The sequence below is a fragment of the Heloderma suspectum genome, chromosome 9 (assembly GCF_057233095.1).
Source record: "Heloderma suspectum isolate Gila_16-S chromosome 9, 16-S_ref, whole genome shotgun sequence".
Classification (NCBI taxonomy): Eukaryota; Metazoa; Chordata; class Lepidosauria; order Squamata; family Helodermatidae; genus Heloderma; species Heloderma suspectum.
Window position 1 is genome coordinate 9749860 of NC_139466.1, and position 20665 is coordinate 9770524.

A 20665-nucleotide genomic window follows, 5' to 3' on the forward strand; every position below is an offset into this window, starting at 1 on the left:
GTATACCCCCCTCGACCCAGAGGCCCAAGAAGATGTGAATAAGGAAATAGAAGACCCGACAGAAGCAGAGGATTCTTAAGAAAGAACCAGTGTGCCCAGTGTGGACAAGATGGACACTGGTGGCATGAATGCCCAAATAAAATGAATCAAATACACAAAGGAGAAAACCAAAGAGGCCAAAACGGGCGAGAGAGGGGACAGCTTGTGAGGGGCCATGACATTGACTGTGAGGGGCCACGACATTGACTTCATGATTGACACTAGAGCGGCATCAAGAGCAAGCAAACATTAGCCTTAAAAAAGAAGTCCAAACATTAAGCAAAGTTCTTCAAGCCCAGTGTCGTTTCGTCTTTAGTGATGTACGAAAGTCACTTACTTTCCCGCAGCTTGCTTCGCGGTGGGGGGGAGGTGCTTCGCTTCTCCCCCTGAAGTTCAGGCCAGGGGAGGAGGCGCCCCGCCTCGCCTGGCCGAAATTCAGGCTGGGGGAGGAGGCGCCCCGCCTCGCCTGGCCGAAATTCAGGCCGGGGAGAAGCACCCCATCTCTCCGGCCGCGAAAGATAAAGTGAATGGGGGGGGGGGAAACACCCGTGATAGGCTACGTAACGATTAACGTAGCCTATCACGGCTAGATTTCCAAAGTCAGCTGTGATAGGCTACGTAAAGATTAACGTAGCCTATCACGGCTGACTTTGGAAATCTAGCCGTGATAGGCTACGTTAATCGTTATGTAGCCTATCATGGGTGTTTTGTGTTTTTTTTACTTTATTTTGTAACGGCAGCGGTGGCAGCCGGTCGGAAGACCGGCCACCGCCCCTGCCCCCGCCAAAACGCCGCCAAAACGCCGCCAGGACCCGCCGCCGAGAGGGACATTCGCATGAGGTAAGTCCCATCCCGGGGGGGGCGGGGGGCGGAGAATTTCACCAACATTTTCGGGGGGCCGAATGCATTGTCATTCGGCCTCCCCGAGATTCATGGAGAAATTCACAGCCATCCCTATTCGTCTTAGAAAATAAGCCCCAGTTCCCATCACAGAAGTTCAGTCTTTCCAACCAAGGGATGAAGTATGGGTTAAAGAGTGGAAAAATGACCCTTTGACTCCTAAGTGGAGAGGACCAAACTGTCATACTTTCCACCCTCACAGCCATGCAAGTAGCTGGAATTAAACCCTGGATACATTAGACTCGAGTCAAGAAAGCAAAGGGGAGGTGGACTGTAGCTGAAAATCCTTTAAATGTCATTCTAAAGAAACAGTAAGAAAACTCAGGCTAGACCCTACTGTGGGCGCACCTGGAGACTGCCCACCCAGCGTACGGTCAGACCTGCAACTGGAGAGAATTGAAGAAGGGGACTAGACCCTACTGCAGCTAGCCAGGTGATAGCTGCCCGGCGTACGGTCAGATCCCAAAGAAAACAAAACATGCGAGTAGTAGTAGTAGTAGTAGTAGTAGTGTTGTGTTGTGTTTTTTTAATAACGTGTACTAAAGGGGGTCTGCCCCTGAAGGGGGAAGTCTGTCCCAGCGATTCACTGATAATTACTGGCTTCTCCTGGCTAACATCATGAGAGTAGAACATTTTTGTTTGCCAAGAGATATACCTGCAAACAGGCTTTTTTTATCTTTTTCTCCTCCATCATTTAGGCTATGAAGTACACGAGACGCTTTGTTGTTTTAATTTGACTGATAACAGTAATGCTGTAGATGTTCAAATCAATAATCTGCATAACATAGTGGCTAACACAACAATGGGACAAAACAATTGGCTAAATTGGTTAACCCCTTGGCTCCCAAATTTTAGCTGGCTTAAAGCATTGTTCATCCTAATTCTACCAGTGTTGTTCATAGAGATACTGTTATGCCTTTGCATTCCTTGTTTTATGCGCTGTTTAACCAATCTGTTTTATGTCTCGGCTAGTAAAACTGCCGCCCTCTACGCTCGAATAGCCCTACAGAGAATTAAGTGATATGTCTGTTATAAAAAGTTTTGTATTGTGCTTTGCAGACTATTATAAGCATTCGCTTATCAGAAATGCTATAATTGTAATGAAATTATGCATTTAAGGGGGGAAATGTAGTAGCTATGTAGAGGGTCAGACTAAGTAGCCTCATGCCTCATGTTCTTGCTGAGCTCTTGCTCTCTGAGATATATGTTTGTAAGCTGACGAGACACAGGAATTTCTTATCTTGTCAACAAGGCTAAGGTCAGCATAGAGTTGTATATCATGTTCTCTGCTGTTCTCTGCTGTTCTCTGCTTATAATGCCCTATAACCCATTTCCTAGGATATAAACAATGGTGCTAGGACAGGAAATGTTGAGGACTGCAAGCCCACATGGGAGGGAGAGGAGGAGCCATTTCCTATGTGACACAATATCTATAAAAACAATCTGCTGATGGAAATCGGGGCTTTTGGCTCTTTGGAAGTGATTCCAGCCATAAAGCCCACGTGTTAATAAAGAAAAACTCTTTTTCCTTCACTCTGTGGTCTCTCTGACTCTGATTTCGGCAACAGTAAGGAGGGTGCGGGCTCCCGATTCAGTCTGGGAATCTGGGGAACCACCACTGCCCGCACCACCAAGCCCACTCACTGAGCCCCTGTGCCTGCATGCCCCCTGCCCGCACTTGGCAAATGCCTTGTACTCACCCAAGCAGCCTTGTCGACCTTCACAGTCGCCCTTTTTTGAGAAATAAAATGGCCATCGCAAAAATGCCCATATCTGCACACACACAAATGTGCATGTTTGTGAATGTGCATATTCGTGTATGCGAAAATGCATGTTTCTGCAAATGTGTATATTTGCATATGCTTGAAAATGTGCATTTTAAAACATGTGCATTTTGCACACACACAAATGTGAGCCTTCACAAAAATGCACATTCCGCAGATGAGAAGATGCACATTCACAGAAATGCGCATTTTCACACATACAAAGACATTTATTTATTTATTTATTTATTATTCAATTTATTAATCGCCCATCTGGCTGGTCACCCAGCCACTCTGGGCAATGTACAACACACAATAAAAACAGTTTAAAACAATAAAATTCTACAATAAGGACACTTTCTAAAATACCCTAACCCACCCCAAACGCCTGCCTGAACAACAGCGTTTTTAATGCACGATGGAAGCTCATTAAAGAGGGGGCATGATGGAGTTCCCTAGGGAGGGAGTTCCACAGAGTGGGGGCCACCACAGAAAAGGCCCTCTCCCTCGTCCCCACCAGTCTAGCTGTCCTGGCTCATGGGACAGAGAGAAGGCCATCCGAGGCTGATCTTGTTAAGCGGCCTGTCTGGTGTTGCTGGAGGCGCTCCTTAAGATAGGCTGGGCCGGAACCATATAGGGTTTTAAAGGTCAAAACCAACACCTTGAATTTGGCCCGGAAAACAACTGGTAACCAGTGCAACTCCTTCAGCACTGGAGTGATGTGATCTCGCCGGCGGCTGCCTTTAATCAGGCGAGCCGCCGCGTTCTGTACCAGCTGCAGTTTCTGAACCGTCTTCAAAGGTACCCCCACGTAGAGCACATTACAGTAGTCTAAACGAGAGGAGACCAGGGCATGTACTACCGATGGGAGCAGATGGTCGGGAAGGAATGGGCGCAGCCACCGTATCAGATGGAGTTGATACAGCGCTGTCAAGCTCACAGCTGACACCTGAGCCTCCATGGACAGCTGGGAGTCCAAAATGACCCCCAGGCTGTGGACCTGGTCTTTCAAGGGTAGCCATACCCCATTCAACACCAGGTCAACATCCCCCAGCCTCCTCTTTTCTCCCACCAAAAGTACCTCAGTCTTGTCAGGGTTCAGCTTCAGCCTATTCCTCCCCATCCAGCCACTCACCGTCTCCAGACATTTCGACAGGGATTCTACGGCCAACCTTGGTGAAGATTTAAACGAGAGGTAGAGCTGTGTGTCATCCGCATATTGATGACACTGCACCCCAAACCTCCTGATGATAGCCCTCAGCGGCTTCACATAGATGTTAAATAGCATCGGGGAGAGGATGGAACCCTGTGGCACCCCACAAGTAAGTGGCCACGGGTCCGAAACCTCCTCTCCCAGTGCTACCCTCTGGTACCTGTCGGAGAGGAAGGACCGGAACCACCGCAATACGGTGTCCCCAATGCCCAACCCCTCCAGGCGGTCCAGGAGGATACCGTGGTCAACGGTATCGAAAGCTGCTGAGAGGTCAAGGAGAACAAGGAAGGAGCATTCACCCCTATCCAGAGCCCTCCTCATATCATCTACCAAGGCGACCAAGGCCGTTTCTGTCCCATGCCCAGGCCTGAAGCCCGACTGAAATGGGTCTAGATAATCAGTTTCTTCCAAGTGTGCCTTCAACTGCACCGCCACCACCCGCTCAATCACCTTGCCCAAAAATGGCAGATTTGAGACTGGGCGAAAGTTGTTCAAAACTTGAGGATCCAAGGAGGGCTTCTGTAAGAGCGGTCTTATCACTGCCTCCTTGAGGGCTGATGGCATCACTCCCTCCTAAAAGGGAGGCGTTCACCACTGCCTTGATCCCCTCACCCAGTCTCTCTCTGCAGCTCATAATGAGCCAAGATGGGCAAGGATCAAATAAGCAGGTGGTCAGCCATACCGATGAAAGCACCTTGTCCACTTCATCAGGAGGAAGAAGCTGGAACTGATCCCACAAAACCGGTTTGCCACAGGCTGCCTCTTGCTCACTAACTGTATCCACAGCGTGCAGAGTAACACACCTAATCTGATCAATTTTATCTGCAAAGTGCCTTGCCAAGGCCTCACAGGAGGCCTTAGAATGCTCCAGTGGTTCCGGAGCCACAGGACCGACCAGGCTCCAGACCACTTGGAACAGCCTCCTGGGACAGCACTCTGCAGACGCGATGGATGCAGCATAATATTCCTTTTTTGCTGCCTTCACCGCCACGTGATAGGCTGAAGATACAGCTCTAGCCCGTGTCTGATCATCTTTGGAGCGACACTTCCACCACCGGCGCTCTAGCCGTCTCACCTCCTGTTTCAGAGCTCGTAACCGCGGATTGAACCATGGTGCAGTCCGAGCCCTGTTCAGGGGGAGAGGGCATTTCGGAGCCACCTGATCTAATGCCCCAGTGATTGCGGCATTCCAGCCACCCACCAGGGTCTCGACCGAGTGGCCGTTGGCATGCCCCAGAGAATCCCCAAGCACGTTCAGGATTCCATTTGGATCCATAAGACGCCTGGGGTGGACCATTTTAATGGGTCCTCCACCCCCGCGGAGGGGTTGTGGACCTGAGAAGTCCAACATCACCAGATAGTGATCTGACCATGACAAGGGGGTGGTGGATATACCCCTGACTTCCAGATCACTCCCCACTTCTCCAGAAACAAACACAAGGTCTAGTGCATGACCGGCTACATGGGTGGGCCCAGTTAGAATATGGTGCAGCTCCCAGGAGGCCATGGTCTCCATGAAGTCCCAAGGTGCTCCTGTAAGGATGGCCTCCGAATGTACGTTGAAGACATGCACATTTTTGCTATTGCCATTTTGTTTTTCCAATAAAAATGGTGACCATAGAGCTCAACGAGGCTGCTGGGGTGAGTGCAGGCTGCTCGCCAAGTGTGGCAGGGGCTCAAGAGCAGTCCAGGGACCGGCGAGCAGGGGCAGGGGCTGGGCGAGCATCTGGGGAACCCAGACAGGGGTAAGTTCATACATCCTTAATATAAAGAACAGCATGTTTTATTATTATTCCAGTCTGCTTTTAACTAATTGATGTTCATGTTTTAATTGCTACTGCTCAGTTTTAAGGAAGGAGCTTTAATTGGATAAATGTTTTTTTGCATTGTTATATTAATGAAATCTTGTACACTACCTGGAAGGGGCAATTGTGCCCTAAGGAGGATTGTCTGTTCTTGGAAAATCTGGCCATTTGGGGGCCTGTCAGATCCCCATGAGGGACCCGGCCTGGCTTGCATTTGTGTGAAGTGAGCTATGTGATAGTTCCTGAAACCCAGAAACGTTACCAGGCTTTTTTTGCACAAAATCACAGCCATAAATAGTGCAGTTTGTGCAAAATCACAGCCATAAATGGTCTAATTTGTGAAATTAGACCATTTAGTGGCCACACTACATGGTCTAATTTATTCGTCCTGTGCCTGCATAAATTAATTGAGCGATGTGTGAAGAAAGACTCTCTTTTGTCTGTCCAGAATTGACTGCTAATAAGTTTCATTTGATAAACTAAAAGTTCTCTGACTTTTCAAACAGCTGCCTAGCTTTAAGGTTTGGTTTTAAAAAAAAATGCTTAAAAGTTAGTTTTGCAGCTCTTTTGGCATGGAATTTAATTTATACAAACTTTATACAAAGTTCCAGGAGGAAGAGGAACTATTTCAGGGTTCACCGACAGGACAATGTTCAATGTTCCGTCTTGCATACCAATGAGAGAACTCCATCTCATTCTCCCTCTTGAACTGTGACTCTGACAAGATGTGGATAATTTTGATATGCTGAAGAGCATTTTTTTTTTTGCTTCATTTTTTAATGGAAAAAAGAAACACTGTATTGTTTTGACCCATGGTCAGGTCCTGTAACTGTCGATGATTCAATAATTTTGGAATAATTTCTCTGCTGAGAAATGACTTACCCACAGAGGAATGTGTAGGAAGGAAAGAGAAAAAGATTAGCACATTGTGTGGGTTTTACCCAGTGCTGAACTTGGATTTCAAGTGGGTGATGAGGCACACATTCTTTGATTGATTGATATAAATTTGGGCCTGCAATTAATGTCATTGTTTATAAATGATGTCACCCTTTAAATTGTGTGACTGCTTCATTCAGAGTGTTAAAAAAAGGTCTGTGCTGCAACAAGGATGAAAGAAAACATTGTACCAAGGCGACAGAAAGACTTGGAATAAAAATACGTTTGCTGACATCACATATGGAACAAGGGTGACGGCATGAGAGTGACTCATTTTTCCTGGGGCTGCTTTTCCTTTCAAATTAGTGATGTGAACAATGAATATTGAAGGGGGAAAATATACAACATTTCAAGGGTAACCATCCTGTTGACAGGTATATCGGGAGTCCCTGAAATCTCCCTTCAAAGAAAAAGAACTAGAGTAGGGATGTCAGAGAATTCCACCACAGATCTCGGTGAGGCTGAATGCCAGTGCATTCGGTCCCCTGAAATCCATGGCGGAACGAAGCCCCTCCCCCCCACAAATGGCGCGCGAAATGGAGCACTTACCTGCTGTTGTCTGCGCTGACTTGTGAATGGCAGCCACCCTGTGTAGTGGACGCCATTTGTGTTCCTTTTTCCCCCCGCCCTAATAGCTTACGTAAATATTTACGTAAAACAGCAAAAAAAAAAAAGGGAATGCAAATGGCGGCCGCCGTAGCCACCACCATTTGCATATGCTGTTTATTTTTTTTTTCCTGCAGGCTGCCCAGCGGCCGGATGTCTGGCTGCTGGAAGCCCTGGCTGGCGGCTCCGCTGAATCTCCGCAGAGCGGAACTGGCTGGATTAGGATTTTGGGGGGAGGTGTGGAGCACCTCCCCCCCACGAATCATCCCGTCGAAAAGGTAAGTGAGTTTTGTACATCCCTAAACTAGAGTACTGTAGTCTGAGTTCTAACATGTGGTGTGTGAGGTAATACATGGTATGAGGTAAATGGTAGGAAAAAGCAGAGATGATGGGGAAGAAATTAATCTTCTTCACATTTTAATGTGAAGTGACCTAATTCACACCTCTCAAACTTTCTTGCAAGGTCTGAGTACCCAAATAAATATGTGGGCTATGGATGGTTGAATCCATTATTTTCGCTTTCTCCCACATTCAGATGTTGTGAATCTCAACACCTTTCTCTCCCAAATATGAAGACCTTTGTGAATTTGGGCAAACTCTTCTCAAAAACAATTGCCAACAAAATTCTCACAGAAATTCCTGCAAAATCCTGCAGAACTTTTGTACAGTCCTGGGAGAAAATCAATGGTCATCCAGAATGTGAAGCCCTTTATCCTACACACCAGTTCTTTCTCAAGGCAGGGCAGAATACAAGATGGGAAAAATATTGTCACCAATCTATAGACACTGATCTGAAAAAAAAAGAAGAAATGCCTATTAGAGCCCTGATACCCTAATATTTTAGGCTAATCCACCACACTATGATACACACAGCTGAGGATCCGCTTCAAGGAACTCATCTTACATCAGTTTGCCTACTCCTTTAGGGACAAACTCTTTTTCCCACATATCTTTCTTTCCTTTTTTCCACAATGGAAATGAAATCCTGTAGCAATGGGTTTTAAATGGAGCAATGGGATCATCATCATCAACCTTCCATATGTTTTTCACAGATAACTATGTGGTCTAACTGGCTTGAATCAAACCACTGACACAAATATGTGAATTCAGTTGGAATTGAGCATGTCGTAACTGTCGCTTCCTTTGGCACCATTGATAAAAATATAAAGGTTTAAAAATACTCCTGGATGGGATACATGAATAGCTCACAATTACATCCATTCTCACTCATGTACAGAGGGGTGTATGATGCTAACGTGGAAAAATCACTAGTTAGATGAGTGCCTTTTTAATATTACAGCCCAGAGGACATTGATGCAATTGGCTATTTTCAGTTTGTTTGAGCAAAATCAGCACATTTGTGGTTGTTTGAAATGAAAAGAATTCATGGTGCAATTCATTTCATGAATTCATTCAGCTCCATCCATGAGACTAATCTGATGTTATTTCAGAAAGCAAAGCATTTATGGGCTTAAAATCCTCTACTTTTTGTTCCTGGCAGTTTCTTTAACAGGCTATTGTACTGCAATGCGTAGCGTTGGTTCTTAATTTACATTCCAGAATTGCCTTCTTCTGTTTTTATTGTTCCTTTTCGGTTTTTGCCCTTCTCCACTATGAGCCTTCCACAATCCATTCACACAAGGTATCAGGTGCCCAATGTCATCAGAACGGCTTATTTACATTTGATGAGTGACTGCTACAGTTTTGCAGGATAAGACAGACAGACAGACAGACAGATATTTGCATGATTAATGCAAATATGTTTTTTTAAAAATGTTTTGAGTTGTATCCCTGAGGTGTTATGAAGATATTACAACTCTATTCATGAGCTGTGGGGAGTATCCAACGGTGTTATTCCACAAACTCAAATAATGCTAATGGAGCTCCACTGAATCTTTCCATTTCACAAGAGGTTGCCCATTACAGTTGTGCAATCAGTTGTGCAAGGAGTTGTGCAACCACTTGAACAACAGGTTGCGCAACAGGTATGCACAACTCGTTGCACAACAGATTGTGGAAGCATTAAGCACAACTGCTTGTGCAACTGCTTGTACAACCACATTTGTGCAAACATAGCTTTAGTTGGATTCTCCTCTTGTGCGTAGTTTAGGCTAGCACAACAATATTTGTGCTAACAGATGTTGACACAATTGTCTACTACCCAAAGTCAGCAATTTTAATACTCTATGCTCCAAAATGAATGTTAAATTAATTGCTTATGTTAAACAAAGTTCAACAGTGCTATTCTATGTATGATTACTCAGATGTAAGTCCTCTCTATCTATAGAGCATTTGCTATTATGGGTCTTATTCCCAAGTAATTGTGCATAGGTTATACCCTAAAGCTGCAAGTCTATACCTAAGTATGTCCCACTGAACCCAGTGGGACTGACTGACTTTTGAGTAAAAATTCATAGAGTTGCCCTGTGAGTCTGCAGTCCTATACCCTCTTCTCTAGGAGTTGTTGTCACTGAACCCAGTGGGACTTACTTCTGAGTAGATATGTAGAATTGCACTGTGCAGCGACAGTTCCCAAACAATGCCACATGTATAGCTCTTCCTAAGTGTGTGTGTGTGTGTGGGGGGGTCCCCAATAAGAATATTTGATTGGTTGGTTGGTTGGTTGATCTGGATACTCCATTTCCAAGGCAGCTTGCAATAAAAATCAACCAAATTCAAATTGACACACTCATGCATGTGCATAAACACACACAGAGAGACACCTTACAGTGGATCTGAGCAGAGTCCAGAGCCAGCATGCCCTCCATCTCAATTAAGCTTGCCCACGGACTGCTAAACAAGGGACAGTCACTTTTTTGGGGTGGGAGGGGAATGGCCCATTGAGCATCTGGGTGGCCATCAGAAGCAGCTTGCCCTGGTTCACCCAAAACCTGGAACAGGGCTTGCAAGGGCTTACTGGGCTTTTCAGGAGATCTTCCAGGTAAACTGTATATAGCTACCACTGCTGCAAATAGGGATGTACGAAAGCCACTTACCTCTTCGCAGCTTGGCTTCGCGGTGGGGGGGAGGCGCTTCGCTTCTCCCCCTGAAGTTCAGGCAAGGGGGGGGAGGCGTCCCGCCTCGCCCGGCCGAAATTCAGGCCGGGGAGAAGCACCCCGTCTCCCCGGCCGCAAAACAAAAAGTAAAAAAAAAAAAAAGACCCTGTGATAGGCTACATGACGATTTCCATAGCCTATCACGGCTAGATTTCCAAAGTCAGCTGTGATAGGCTACGTAAATCGTCACATAGCCTATCACGGGTGACTTGGGAAAAAAAAGCGCGTACGCAAATGGCGGCGCCCATGGGGCGCCGCCATTTGCGTTCCTTATTTTGGCATGTCTAGTCTACGTAAAGATTTACGTAGACTACGGCGAAAATAAGGGCAACGCTATTTGCGTTGCCCTTATTTTCGCCGTAGTCTACGTAAATCTTTACGTAGACTACAGGGACCAAATAAGGAACATAAATGGCGGCTCCCTATGGGGGCCGCCATTTGCGTATGCGCTTTTTTTTTTTCCAAAGTCACCCATGATAGGCTACGTAACGATTTACGTAGCCTATCACAGCTGACTTTGGAAATCTAGCCATGATAGGCTACGTTAATTGTTACGTAGCCTATTACGAGGGTGATTTTTTTTTTTCGCGGCTGGGTAGATGGGGCGCTTCTACCCTGCCTGAATTTCGCCGGTGAGGGATGGGGCGCCTCCCGCCCGGCCTGAATTTTGGACGGGCGAGGCGGGGCGCCTCCCCCCCCTTGCATGAACTTCGGGGGGAGAAGCAAAGCGCCTCCCCCCCACCGCGAAGCAAGCTTCGAGGACAGGTAAGGGACTTTCGTCCATCCCTACATTTTTTTTTTCAAAGTCAGCCATGATAGGCTACGTGACGATTTACGTAGCCTATCACACTGACTTTGGAAATCTAGCCGTGATAGGCTACGTAAATCATTACGTAGCCTATCACAGGTGTTTTTTTTTACTTTAGGGGGGTTTTTTGCAATGGCGGCGGTGGCAGCCGGTCGGGAGACTGGCCACCGCCCCCGCCCATGACAAGACGCCGCTGAACCGCCACCGGGACCCGCCGCCGAGAGGGACAGTCGCTGAAGGTAAGTCCCATCCCAGCGGGGGCGGGGGGCCAGCGGAGAATTTCCCAACCAACTTCGGGGGGGCGAATGCGTCGGCGCTAGGCCTCCCGAAGATTCAGGGAGAAATTCTCCGCCATCCCTAGAGCCTGCAAAAGGCTTTATCACCTTTATTTTGTTCTCATGAGCAAAGGGCAGGATATGCTGGATCTCGTCTGATCTTGGAAGCTACAGTCAGGGACAGAAATATTGGAACAAGGATAACTGTTTTGGCAGTTGGCCCCTGTACACCACCACATTGAAGTTGAAAGGAAACACACCCAGATGGGAGCGAAGTCAGGACTTTCAGCTGTAATTCAAGGGGTTTGACAAAAGTGGGGCACTAACCATTCAGGAAGGACAGCCAGTGGCATACACACACACCCATCATTGATGGCTCATAAGTAATGGAACTAATGGCTGACAAGCAGCTGCATGGCCAGGTGTGGCCTGTTTCCTGGGTACCCCATGACCAATCAAGCAAATAAGAGGCCTGGAGGTGGTTCTGAGTGTTACATTTGCATTTGGTAGCTGTTCACTGGAACTCCCAATGTGAGGTCCAAAGAGGTGTCCCCGCGAGTGAAGGAGGCCATCATTAGGCTGAGAAAACAACATAAACCCATCAGAGAGATAGCAAAAAGAGTGGGAGTGGCCAATACAACAGTCTGGAACATCCTGAAAAGAAGTAGGGATGTCAGAGAATTTCTCCACGAATCTCGGGGAGGCCGAATGCCAGCGCATTCGGCCCCCTGAAATTGGTGGAGAAACAGTCTGCCCCCCCGGCCCCCCTCAGGACGGGACTTACCTTGCTCGAATGTCCCTGGCAGAGGCGGCTCCGGCGGCGGTTTGGCAGCGGTTCAGCGGCAGTGGCGGTGGCGGCCGGGCTTCCGACCGACTGCCGCCACTGCCATTTCCAAGTAAAACAAACAAACAAATGTGATAGGCTACGTAAAGATTTACGTAGCCTACCACGGCTAGATTTTTAAAAAACACCATGATAGGCTACGTAAATGTTTATGTAGCCTATCTAGGGGTGGACGAAAGTCCCTTACCTTTCTCCGAAGCTTTTTCGCGGTGGGGGGGAGCGCTTCGCTGCTCCCCCCGCGAAGTTCAGGCCGGGGGGGGAGGCTTCCCGCCTCGCCCGGCCGAAATTCAGGCCGGGGGGGGAGGCTTCCCGCCTCGCCCGGCCGAAATTCAGGCCGGGGAGAAGGCTTCCCGCCTCTCCCGGCCGCGAACTCGAAAGTAAAAAAAAAAAAAAAAAACACGTCCCCTGATAGGCTACGTGACGATTCATGTAGCCTATCACGGCTAGATCTGGAAAGTCAGCCATGATAGGCTACGTGAATCGTCATGTAGCCTATCACGGGTGACTTTAAAAAAAAAAAAAGCGCGTACGCGAATGGCGGCCCCATAGGGAGCCGCCATTCGCGTTCCTTATTTAGTTGCTGTAGTCTACGTCAATGTTTACGTAGACTACGGCGAAAATAAGGGCAACGCAAATAGCGTTGCCCTTATTTTCGCCGTAGTCTATGTAAACATTGACGTAGACTACAGTGACCAAATAAGGAAGGGGAATGGCGGCTCCCTCTGGGGGCCGCCATTATCCGTACACACTTTTTTTTTTTTTTTAAGTCACCCGTGATAGGCTACGTGACGATTCACGTAGCCTATCACAGCTGACTTTGCAAATCTTGCCGTGATAGGCTACGTGAATCGTCACGTAGCCTATCAGGGGACGTGTTTTTTTTTTTCTTTCATTGCAATGGCGGGGGCGGCAGCCGGTCGAAAGACCGGCTGCCGCTCCCGCCCCGCTTGAACACCGGACGAACCGCCAGCCAGACCCGCCGCCGGGAGGGACATTCAGGGAAGGTAAGTCCCGTCCCGGGGGGGGGCGGGGGGCGGGGGGGCGGAGGATTTCTCCCCGAAACTTGTTCGGGGGGCCGAACACGTTGGCGCTCGGCCCCCCGAAGTTTCGGGGAGAAATTCTCCGCCATCCCTAAGCCTATCATGGCTGACTTCGGGGGGGGGGGAAGTGCGTACGTTGCCCTTAAAAATAGCGTTGCCCTTATTTTCGCCGTAGTCTACGTAAATGTTTACGTAGACTACATGTGCCAAAATAAGGAACACAAATGGTGGCACCCATGGGCGCCACCATTTGCGTACAAGCTTTTTTTTTTTTTAAGTCAGCCATGATAGGCTACGTAAACATTTACGTAGCCTATCATGGCTGACTGCAGGGACGCAAATGGCGGCGGCTATGGCCGCCGCCATTTGCGTCCCGGCAGGACACAAGGTTTCGCGGACAGAGGGATGGGGCGCTTCCCCCCTGGCCAGAATTTTGGCGGAGAGGGACGGGGTGCCTCCCCCCGCCAGCCAGAATTTCGGGGGGAGGGACAGGCAAACATCGGGATCAGGTAAGGGACTTTGGTCCATCCCTAAAAAGAAGGAATTAACTTAACTGGCAAGCTCAGCAACAGCAAAAGGCCTGAAAGACCATGGAAGACAACTAAAGTGGATGACTGCAGATTCTGCTCATGGTGAAGAGGAACCCTTTCACAACATCTAGCCAGGTCAAGAACACCCTTGAGAAGGTAGGCATGTCATTGTCAACATCTACAGTCAAGAGAAGGCTTTATGAATGTAAATACAGAGGCTTCACAACAAGGTGCAAACCACTCGTAATGCTCAAGAACCAAAAGGCCAGATTAGCCTTTGCCAGCAAACACCAGTTCATAGAATCATAGAATCATAGAATAGTAGGGTTGGAAGGGGCCTACAAGGCCATCGAGTCCAACCCCCTGCTCAATGCAGGAATCCAAGTCAGAGCATCCCTGACAAATGGCTGTCCAGCCTCGTCTTAAAGGCCTCCAGTGTGGGAGAGCCCACCACCTCCCCAGGTAATTGGTTCCATTGCCGTATTGCTCTGACACTCAGGAAGTTTTTCCTGATGTTCATCCGGAATCTGGCTTCCTGTAACTTGAGCCCATTATTCCGTGTCCTGCACTCTGGGATGATCAAGAAGAGATCCTGGCCTTCTTCTCTGTGACAACCTTTCAAGTACTTGAAGAGTGCTATCATATCTCCCCTCAGTCTTCTCTTCTCAAGGCTAAACATGCCCAGTTCTTTCAGTCTCTCTTCATAGGGCTTTGTTTCCAGTCCCCTGATCATCTTTGTTGCCCTCCTTTGAACCCTCTCCAGCTTGTCTGCATCCTTCTTAAAGTGTGGTGCCCAGAACTGGACACAGTACTCCAGATGAGGCCTAACCAGTGCTGAGTAGAGGGGAACTAGTACTTCCCGGGATTTGGAAGCGATGCTTCTATGAATGCAGCCCAAAAGAGCATTTGCCTTTTTTGCAGCCACATCACATTGTTGGCTCATATTCAGCTTGTGATCGACGACAATTCCAAGATCCTTCTCGCTCGTAGTGTGGTTGAGCCACGTATCCCCCATCTTGTAACTGTGCATTTGGTTTCTTTTTCCTAGGTGCAGAACTTGGCATTTGTCCCTATTAAATGCCATTCTGTTGTTTTCTGCCCAGCGCTCCAGTCTATCCAGATCACTTTGAATTTTGTTTCTGTCTTCCAAAGTATTAGCTATCCCTCCCAATTTTGTGTCATCTGCAAATTTGATCAGCATTCCCTGCACCTCCTCCTCCAAGTCATTAATAAAAATGTTGAAGAGCACTGGGCCCAGGACTGAGCCCTGCGGTACCCCACTCGTTACCTCTCTCCAGCTTGAGAAGGTCCCATTGATAAGCACTCTTTGAGTCCGATTCTGTAGCCAACTGTGGATCCACATGATCGTTGTTTCATCTAGCCCACTTCGAGCTAGTTTGCTCATCAGGATATCATGGGGCACTTTGTCGAAAGCTTTGCTGAAGTCGAGGTATATGATGTCTACAGCATTCCCACGGTCTACAAGGGAGGTGACTTGATCAAAAAATGAGATCAGATTTGTCTGGCAGGACTTGTTTTTGACAAATCCATGTTGGCTTCGAGTAATCACGGCATTGTTGTCAAGGTGCTTCCAGATGGATTGCTTTATGATCTGCTCCAGAATTTTCCCAGGGATTGATGTCAGACTGACTGGTCTGTAGTTCCCAGGTTCCTCCTTTTTACCCTTTTTGAAGATAGGGACAACGTTAGCCCTCCTCCAGTCATCTGGCACTTCCCCGGTCCTCCATGATTTCTCAAAGAGAATAGACAGCGGTTCTGAGAGTTCTTCTGCCAGTTCCTTTATTACTCTCGGATGCAGTTCATCTGGCCCTGGAGATTTGAACTCATTCAAAGTAATGAGGTGTTCCTTGACCATATGCCTGTCGATCTCAAGCTGCAATCCTGCCCCTTCAGCCTGTACTTCGCCTTTGCCAGGGGGGTCATAGACCCTCTTTTGGGAGAAGACTGAGCCAAAGTAGGAATTGAGCACCTCTGCCTTTTCTTTGTCATCTGTTATCATTTTGCCATCCTTATTTAATAGCTGAACAACCATTTCTTTCCTCTGCCTTTTACTATGCACGTAGCTGAAGAAAGCCTTTTTGTTGTTTTTAGCATCCCTCGCTATTCCTAAGTTCTGGAATAAGATTCTTTGGACTGATGAAACCAAGATTAACTTGTACCAGAATGATCGGAAGACAAAAGAACGGAGAAGGAAAGGAACAGCTCATTATCCAAAGCATACCACATCATCTGCCTAATATGGTGGAGGCAGTGTTATGGCATGGGCATGTATGGTTGCCAATGGAACCGGGTCACTGGTGTTTATTGATGACCTGACTGCTGATAAAAGCAGCAGGATGAATTCTGAAGTGTATAGGGCTATACTTTCTGCTCGGATTCAGCCGAATGCTGCCAAACAGATAGGATGCTGCTTCATCTTGCAGATGGACAATGACCCAAAACATACAGCAAAAGCTCCTCAAGAGTTTCTCAAGGCAAAGAAGTGGGATGTTCTTCAATGGCCAAGTCAGTCTCCTGACCTCAACCCAATAGAGCATGCTTCTCACTTCCTGAAGACAAGACTGAAGGCAGAAAGACCCACAAATAGGGTTGGCGGAGAATTTCTCCCCGAAACTTCGGGGGGCCAAGCGCCAATGTGTTCGGCCCCCCGAACAAGTTTCGGGGAGAAATTCTCTGCACCCCCCCACCCCCCGCACACACCCCCGGGACGGGACTTACCTTTGGCGAATGTCCCTCCCGGCGGCGGGTCCGGCCGGCGGTTCAGCGGGTCTTCGTCCGGGGCGGGAGAGGCAGCTGGTCTTTCGACCGGCTGCCGCCACCGCCATTCCAATAAAAGAAAAAAAAATGCCCCCGTGATAGGCTACGTGACGATTAACATAGCCTATCATGGCTAGATTTGCAAAGTCAGCCGTGATAGGCTACGTAAATCATCACGTAGCCTATCACGGGTGACTTTAAAAATTTTTTTTAAAAAGCGCGTACGGATAATGGCGGCCCCCCTAGGGAGCCGCCATTCCCGTTCCTTATTTGGTCACTGTAGACTACGGCGAAAATAAGGGCAACGCTATTTGTAGACTACAAATTTATGTAGACTGCAGCGACTAAATAAGGAACGCGAATGGCGGCTCCCTATGGGGGCCGCCATTAGCGTACGCGCTTTTTTTTTAAAAAAAAAGTCACCCGTGAAAGGCTACGTGATGATTTACGTAGCCTATCACAGCTGACTTTGCAGATCTAGCCGTGATAGGCTACGTTAATCGTCACATAGCCTATCACGGGGGCGTTGTTTTTTTTTTTACTTTTTAGTTCGCGGCCGGGCGAGGCGAGGCGCCTCCTCCCTGGCCTGAATTTCGGCCGGGCAAGGCAGGAAGACTCCCCCCCCCGGCCTGAACTTCGCGGGGGGAGCAGCGAAGCACCTCCCCCCCACAGCGAAAAGCTTCAAGGACAGGTAAGTGACTTTCGTCCATCCCTACCCACAAACAAGCAGCAGCTGAAGGCAGCTGCAGTAAAGGCCTGGCAAAGCATCTCGAGGGAGGAAACTCAGCATTTGGTCATGTCCATGGGTTCCAGACTTCAGGCAGTCATTGACTCCAAAGGATTTTCATCCAGGTATTAAAGGTGATCCCTAAGTTTGAAATGATGTTTGTTCCATTACTTATGAGCCACCAACGATGGGGGTGCATGTATGCCACTGGCTGTACTTCCTGAATGGTTAGTGCCCCCTGTTTGTCAAACCCCTTGAATTACAGCTGAGAGTCCTGACTTCGCTCCCATCTGGGTGTGTTTCCTTTCAACTTCAATGTGGTGGTGTACAGGGGCCAACTGCCAAAACAGTTATCCTTGTTCCAATATTTCTCTGGCCCTGACTGTATGCAGGGTCAGCCCTGGTGAGTACTTGGATGGGAGATTGCCTGGGAATCAGGCTTCCTGCACTGAGCAGGAGGCTGGACTCGATGGTCATGTAGGCCCCTTCCAACCCTATGATTCTATGACTTCTATGATACACACACGCGCGTACAAATAAATAAATCCATATAACAGTAGAATAAAGCAGCAAATCAAACCCAACAGAACCTTAAAATGAAAGCAGCTTTTTTTTTAAAAATAGCAACAACATACTAGTTACTCTTCATGTAGAAAAATCTTAGCTATGGATGCTTGAGGATTTTGTTCAGTTCACATCTTAAAGTGAACCATTCTGATCTGATCATTCTGAACAACTTGCAGATTAATTTTGTGATTATAGTGTGCATCCTTAAAAACTACCAACATATGTATTCAAAAGTGTCTTTTAGAGTAAAATGCATATTTTGTTAAACAAACAAACAAACAAACTGCATTCATTTATTCATTGCATTTTAAATTTTTTATGCCACCCAGTAGCCAAAGCTCTCTGGGTGGTTCGCAAAATTAAAACCACAAAAATACAACAGAAAACACAATATGTAATAGAACAGATTAAAACTACAGAATAAAAATACAACCAGAGTAAAATGTAGCAGCAGTGCAGATACTTAAAATTCAATAGCAGATTCAAGACAGCAGACTTAAAAAACTGGGATGCTAAAATGCTAAAAATGCCTGGGAAAATTAGAAGGTTTTCACATGGCACCGAAAAGAACACAATGTATGTGCCAGGTGAACATTCACTAATGCATATTTCAATATGTCTTTAAATATACAGTTTTGTGTGTGTGTGTGTGTGTATTTAAGCACATTAATGTGGAAAAGGGAGGAGATGGTTGTATGAACGAACACATGTGAAACTGAGTCAGGGTAGAAACAGACTGATTCATTCACCCCTAGTAAAATTGATATCTACAAATTTAACAGAGCAGCAACAGGCAAGCAGCCTTAGGCAGGATGGACCAAAGCCAGTGCATCACTGCCACAAAGGCCATTTCTTGGGTTGCCACCCACCCCTGGACTGTTCCAACAATTCATGGAAACCCTACTTTCTGGAATTCCAGGTTTTGTCCTATATTTTGATGATGTCCTGCTCATGTGATCAACAGAGGAAGAGCTTGCCGAATTGCAAGACTTGCAAGAAGTCCTACATCATTTTGACACATCTGGCATTCGTGTAAAAAAGGAGAAATGTGAAATTAGAACCTCCAGCATAACATTTTGTGGTGAGGAAGTTGGGATTCTGAGACCTATACAGGTGAATCCATTTGCACAGCTAACTGGTAAGCAGTCAGCTAGACCCCCTTAAGAACTTGAGCAACTTCTGTTTGTGCTGAATAAAGAACAGTTGTGTTTGAGGCCCGCTGATTCTTGCAGTCATACCTTCTACCTATACAACATTGTGCTTAGTAATAATGGGGTTATCCAGAGAAGGGCCTCCAATAACAATCTCAGAGATGATCTTCCTCTTGCTTTCCTCATCTGCCAATCCATTAATTGCCCTTGAACATCAACTTCAAAATGTGAAAGCAAAGTCTTCAAAAGGTGGAGCAAACACAAACAAGAGACATTTCACTCTCTGAAAATTCCTGGCATGCCTTTGATAAGAGGCAAGCTTTGCAAGGCCCCCATTGCTCTGCAATGACTGCTTGAACTTTTGCCAACTGAAACCTAATGGAACAAAACATCGAGATATCCTTGTTGTAAAGGCCCTACTCTGTCGTTTATAATTTGTTCATAACTGTAAGGGGAAAACGATGTCAAAGAACTGAAGTCATGACTCCTAAGTGGCGTGCTTGTCTTTGTTGAGATTCAGAGAGGCAATAAAAGCCTGTTTGTGCCAGTTTGTTACAACACTCATCCAACGCAAACCATGGAGCCACCAAAGTAAATCCACTATGTGGAATGGGGTAAACTCGAAAGAAACATGCTCTTCTGATTGTGCAGGGTGAGGGAGGTGACCAGCTCCAAAATAAGGTTACGTACTGTGGACAAGAGTAAAATTTTTGGTGAGTGAGTTTATATCTGCTTTCAATAAACATTGAAAGGTTGCTGTCAGGTGCCAACTGTACAGGCACTGTTTCAAAATCCTGGATATCCTGTTGCAAGTCATTTAAAAAAAAGAAAGAAAAAACAACAGCAGTTTGATTCAGAACTTGCAGCCACTTTGGGGGGAAAAGGGGGGGGGGCTGTGTTTCAACTAATTACCATGGCAACAAACACACAGCCATAGCAGAACAGCAGCTAGTGTGGAAAAGGAACACCTCAATTGTAGAGTGAGGATGGAATTGCTCTGACTTCCAATATATGTCAATGAGTATCAGGGGTATACTGTGATAAGAAGTGTGTGTGTGTGTGTGTGTGTGTGTGTAGGGGGGGAGGGGACTTCCTGTATTTTCACATCTATCAGAGACAAAGAATTGACCTTATTTCTCCATATAAAACAAAAGGTTGGGAAGTGGAGGGACATCTAGGGATGTACGAATCAACACAACTGAAAGCTTTGTGTTTTCTTTTTGCACAAAAAATGGGCATATTTTCATGGGCTTCCCCCCCGCAACATTTGCAGCAATACTGAGTATTTTCAAAATGCACATTTCCCCCCTCCCATTCTCCTCTCAAGTGTGTTTGTGCTCATTTTGAAATATATGGGTGACCAGTCAGATGGGCGATTAATAAATTTAATAAATAAAATAAATATGTTTGTTTTTGTTCTGTTTTTTCATGAAAAATTTTCTAATGTACACACTTTTGGAATACATTTGGGGGGGTCGGTTTTGTTTTTCTGGGGCAAACGCAAGCTCAGGGATGTATAGACTTGGACCACAGCTTGTGTTCAGGTCCACATTCAGTTCTGGAAGGTGCAAATTAGGTAAATTATAGTGAAAACCAAACTGTAACTATTTTATCGTTTATTCATTTA

The 20665-nt window shown here is 46.8% G+C and overlaps 1 long non-coding RNA gene across 1 annotated transcript in view; it reads left to right on the forward strand.

Moving 5' to 3' along the window:
- LOC146338400 (uncharacterized) overlaps nucleotides 1-19856 on the forward strand; it is a 70259-nt gene extending 50403 nt beyond the window's left edge. The window contains exons 2-4 of the long non-coding RNA XR_014784748.1: nucleotides 7400-7540; nucleotides 11245-11365; nucleotides 18807-19856. This is a non-coding gene — a long non-coding RNA (uncharacterized LOC146338400). The remainder of the gene's footprint in view (nucleotides 1-7399; nucleotides 7541-11244; nucleotides 11366-18806) is intronic.
- The last annotated feature ends 809 nt before the right edge of the window (nucleotides 19857-20665 follow it).